Source organism: Rhinolophus ferrumequinum, chromosome X (genome assembly GCF_004115265.2).
Source record: "Rhinolophus ferrumequinum isolate MPI-CBG mRhiFer1 chromosome X, mRhiFer1_v1.p, whole genome shotgun sequence".
In the NCBI taxonomy this organism is placed as follows: domain Eukaryota; kingdom Metazoa; phylum Chordata; class Mammalia; order Chiroptera; family Rhinolophidae; genus Rhinolophus; species Rhinolophus ferrumequinum.
In genome coordinates, this window is record NC_046284.1 from 67,441,997 (window position 1) to 67,447,858 (window position 5,862).

Sequence of the window (5,862 nt, forward strand, 5' to 3'; positions counted from 1 at the left end):
TAATGCCATCTACATTATACAGACGAGGAAACTTAAGGACAAAGAAGTAATAAATTTTCTAAAGTTACACTTTGTGTAAGAGGCAGAGCCAGTATTTCAAGCAAGGCAGCCTGACTTTGGACTCTATGGTACTTACAGTTACGCTTTACTGCCTCCAGCTGGCTGTTATGATTATTTCTCATAGGCCCTGAAGTAGGTAACTCTTGCCATTGTAGAGATTATGCTTCCTTTATGTTTTCTTCAAGTATGTAATGAATGTGTAAATGAAGCTGTCAGATGTGCCACTCTGACTAGGAGAATGCCTGCAGCCCAAATCTACATATTTATATAATGGAGTACATATGTTTCAGTGAATTTTATATATAATATGGGAAATAGTTCCCTCATGAAAATATATTGTGAACCTCTTTAAATGTGATCGCACTGTGTAAAATTGCAAGTGAAACAATTTGATATCTCTGTATCCTCTATGAATGAAAGTTTTATTTTCACATATGTTACCTATGAATGAGAATTAAGACAAATGCAGCACCCTATGTCATACCAACTCCCTTCAACAATTTAAATTGTTATATTGGATTATAGATACATTAACTTGATTTAAGAAAGGAGAAATTAAAAAAGCGATTTTAAGTTATATGACATGACAAACCATAAACCATTTCTAGACATCCTGAGCAGAAAATGTTGGCAAGAACTTTCATTAATAACCATGCAAGTTACATTTATAAAAGTACTTTGAGGAATAGTTATTACCTGTGAGGTTTTGAGCAAATTACTTTTCAGAATTTTATTTATTTCCTTTTGTAAAGTGGGGTAGATAACAGAATTTGTATAAGGCCCAAATGTGACAATGCATATGAAAATATTTGGCAACTCCAAGACCCCAAGTACAATGGCATAAAATCTTCAACTGGTAACACTAGGAAATGTTATTACAGGATTAACAAGGTAATATAGGCAATTCCTAAAATAGAAAAGCAGAACAAGGGTCATTAAACTGCTAATCCTGTATCAATTTTAATTAAGAATAAACTTAAAATTAGAATCATACTTGTAGTTGTTTCTCATTTATCGGGTGATTGGTATATAGTACTATGCCCATAAGGTAGTATTTTACATCATAAGAAGGTAAAACAGGACATTTGAGAGATGTAGCGATGTAGAAACAAGCTCAGAAGTCATAAATTGGTCAATGTTATCACCAAAGCTGTGATTATATTAATAAAATGTGTTTTTACAGTATTAATGGCTTGTAAAACACTAAGCCACAATTTGTAATTAAATAGGTACAAGGTTGGAAAATTAAGTTTGCAAACTCATCCTAGAAAAAATGCTACATACCTCATTGCTGAATATCACAATGGTCACCTTCAAAGTACTCCCCATGGGAAGCTATGCACTGGTGCTAGTGCCTGGACTGCCCTTTAAAGCAATTTTGGAACTCTGTTTCTGAAATGGCCATTAGAGCTGTCGTTGTATTACCTTGATGTCCTGAATATCATCAAAATGTCTTCCTTTGAATATTTCTTTTATCTTCAGGTAAAGAAAGAATTCCTTGGGGGCCAGATCAGGTGACTATGGAGGGTGTTTCAATACAGTTAATTGTTTACTGGCTAAAACTCCCTCACAAACAGTTCCATATGAGCTGGTGCATTTTCTTGATGCAAGAACCATGAATTATTGGTGAAAAGTTCAGGTTGTCTAACTTTTTCATGCAGTTTTTTCAGCACTTCCAAATAGTAAACTTGGTTAACTGTTCATCGAGTTGGTACAAATTCATAATGAATAATCCCTCTGATATAAAAAAAAAAGTTAGCAACATCATTGCAACAAGTTTACAAACTTAATTGTCAGAACTCATATGTATACCCTTATGACAATTTAAACTGATTCTTTATTCACTTAAAAGTGTTTATTTCTGGGCACTTTATATACACCAGCGAATAAGATATACAAGGTCTTGCCCTCACAGAGATGATATTCAAGTCCTAACAGGCCAGCAGTGCCTAAAGTGAAATCAACAGGTTCCCTTTCATCCTATCATCCCCATTCCCCAAAATAACTGTTGTCCAAAACTTGATGCCTCTTCCGTTCATATATTTTCATTCCCTTACATATACATTTACATGTAGATGCTAGTTTTTTGTTTTGTACTACACATTATTATATACCAGTTTTATTTACTGAAAAAACACATTGTTGATATTCTTTCAAGAATTTAATACAAATTTACCTTATCCTTTTCAGAAGCTTGATCATACTCCACTGCTACTATGCCATATATTATTGCTTCATTTCCCTATTGATGGATCTCAAAGACACATAAAGTTTTATTGCCACAAACAACATGAAAATACTTTGTCTCTTTCATAAAAATAACTTTTATTTCTTCAGATAATTTCTCCAATATAGGACTCAAAGGGAATGTGAATTTACAATTTTAAAAAATTCTGCTGGGGATGACATCATAGAATTGGCAGCATGAGGTGAGCCTCTTGAAATCTCCCCTGGATTTACAACAAATTGAAGAACTACCGACATAATGCCACAAAGGACTCCCTGTGCAGCAGACAGACAAGACTTAGAGACATGCAATTGAAATCATCTAAAGGTGGGCAAATTGGAAGAGTGGGGGAAGAGGGAAGCAGGGAGTGTGGAGACGTGGGCCACAAGGGCGCAGGACACAGACCTAGCTCGGAGCTCCAACCTCGCTGCATTCTGGACCTACCTCACCCATGGAAGAGGGAAGATTCGGACTGCCAGTGCTCCACTTATGTCCCACAGTCCCGCCTGAGGAATCAGCATATAACATGGCTGAACCCAACACTAACGGCGGAGACCTCAGAGCAAAGACTGAGGGAAGAAGGGTGAAACAGCAGTTAAAGCTGTCACTGCCAAGCAGAGGACACAAGGCTTAGGTGCAGAGCCTAGCCACCCCGTCCCTACCCACCCAGAGCTCGCCCCACCCCCTTCTGCCCAGCACGAGAAGAGGAACAGTAGCAGTTTCAGACCAAAAGAACAGAATACTTGCAGTTCTGAGAACTGTGGCCCACAGACATGGACTCCCAGCCCATCTGGTTCCGGCGAAGGGCAGGGAGCCCTGGGTGTAGGACAGGCTGTGCGGGTGGTCACCACCATTGCTGACAGCCACCACTCACATCCCACCCTTTGACTGCTCCCACCTATCTGGGCAGATCCCTGCAGGGGTAAACAGAGCTGCTGAAACACACGGCTCTGAATCTGGTGCAGGAAGACCTTTGGAACTTCAGAAGCTTTCCACATACCCCAACGGAGGCAGTGCCCTGAGAACTGGGCAACCTGCTCACAGATGAGAAGCCCACCCTCCAGGGACTCCCACATTGTGTGAGAAGCTGGAACAGTGCAGAGAAAATGTAAAACTACACCTTGAGAGAGAATTAAGGCTACACTTGGATAGAAAATAAAGCATTCTACCAATACCTACTGGAAAGCAAAAGAAAGACCTCTTCCTAACAACCTGTTGCAGAACCCACTGCTGTAGATGCCTAGGAAGGAAAATAATTCACAAATTGCCATAAATCACCAAGGTAACAAGACAGCTCAGAAAGAAAATGAAAAGTCTCCAGAAAATGAACGTAAAGACTTGGAAATACGTGACTTAAATGACAGAGAATTCAAGATTGCAGTTCTGAAAGAACTCAACGCGATGCAAGAAAACACAGAGAGGCAGTTTAGTGAACTCAGAAACACAATCAAAGAACAACATGAGGATTTTACTAAAGAGATTGAAATTTTAAAAAAGAATCAAATATAATTTTTGGAGATTAAGAACTCAATAGAAGAAATGAAGAATGAAACAGCCAGCTTAGGTATAATAGAGCTGACAGATGGAGGAAAGAATCAGTGACATTGAAGATAGAAATCTGGAAACGATACAGATGGAAGAAGAGAGAGACTTGAGAGTTACAATAAATGAAAAAATTCTACAAAACTTTCTGACTCCATCAGAAAGAGCAATATAAGAATAATGGGCATAGCAGAAGGAATTGAAATGGAGAAGAGAACAGAGAGTATATTCAAACAAATAGTCAACGAGAACTTCCTAAACTTGTGGAAAAAACTGGATCCTCGAATCCAAGAAGGAAATAGAACATCTAATTACCTCAATCCCAACAGGTCTTCTTCAAGGCACATTGAATTAAAGGTGTCAAAAATTAATGAAAAAGAAAGAATCCTCAAGGCAGCCAGGGAAAAGAAGACGGTAACCTATAAAGGAAAGCCCATTAGGTTTTCATCAGATTTTTCAACAGAAACTCTACAAGCCAGGAGGTAGTGGACTCAAATATTCAAACTATTGAAGGAGAGAAATTATGAGCCAAGAATAATGTATCCAGCAAAGATATCCTTTAAATATGAAGGAGGAATAAAGACCTTTCCAGACACACAGAAGCTGAGGAAATTTTCTAACACACGACCTGCACTAGGAGAAATATTGAAGGAGGCTTTCAGACCAGCATAAATAAGGATAATTGGTGACGACAAAAACACAAAAGGGGGGGAGTAAAAGTCTGAATCGAAATACGGGAATGGAGAAAGTAAGCATGATGAAGAAAATGGAATACTCTAAATATCAAACTTTCTTTTACATAAACTTAATTGTAACCACTCAAAAAAAATCCAGAAATGAAATATTTACTGTAATAAAAGAAGAAACAGAGGGACACTTCATAGAATACCACCACAAAGAAATAATAGACAACAATAAAAAGGCAAAGAAACAATGGAGACAGAGCCTTACCAGAAAACTAAAGATAGAATGACAGGAAACCCTCACATATCAATAATCACCCTAAATGTAAATGGACTGAACTCACCAATAAAAAGGCACAGAGTAGAAGATTGGATCAAAAAACTAAACGGAAACATATGCTATCTCCAAGAGACACATCTCAGCTACAAGGACAAGCATAGACTCAATGTGAAAGGGTGGAAATTGACGCTCTAAGCAAATGGTTCCCAGAGAAAAGCAGATGTAACCATAGTGATATCAGATGAAACAGAATTCAGGATGAAAAAGGTAACAAAAGACAAAGATGAACATTTCATAATGATAAAGGGGACTATACAACAAGAAGACATAACAGTCATCAACATTTGTGCCCCCAATCAGGGAGCACCAAAATATACCAAGCAACTACTAACAGAACTAAAGGGAGAAATTGACCAAATCACAATTATACTAGGGGACATAAATACATCATTGACAGCTATGGATAGATCATCCAAAGAGAAAACAAATAAAGAAATATCAGCCCTAAATGACACATTAGATGAAATGGACATAATTGACATATATAGAGCACTTCATCCTAAAACATCAGACTATATATTCTCTTCTAGTGTACATGGAACATTCTCAAGAATAGACCATATATTGGGAGATAAAACTAGCCTCAGAAAATTTAAGAAGATTGAAATCATACCAAGCTTATTCTCCAATCACAAGGCTTTGAAATTTGTTATCAACAGCAAAAAGAAAGCAGGAATAACGACCACCAATATGTGGAGATTAAACAACATAATTTTAAAGAACAACTGGGTCAAAGAAGAAATAAAAGGAGAGTTAAAAAACTACACAGAAACAAATGACAATGAAAATACATCCTACCAGAATTTTTTGGATGCCATAAAAGCAGTTTGAAGAGGGAAATTTATATCATCACAGGCCTATCTCAAGAAAGAAAAAAAAATCCCAGATAAATAACCTCACATTACACCTTAAAGAACTAGAAAATGAAGAACAAATGAAACTGAAAGTCAGCAAAAGGAAGGAAATAATAAATATCAGACCAGAACTAAATGAAATAGAGAACAAAAAGA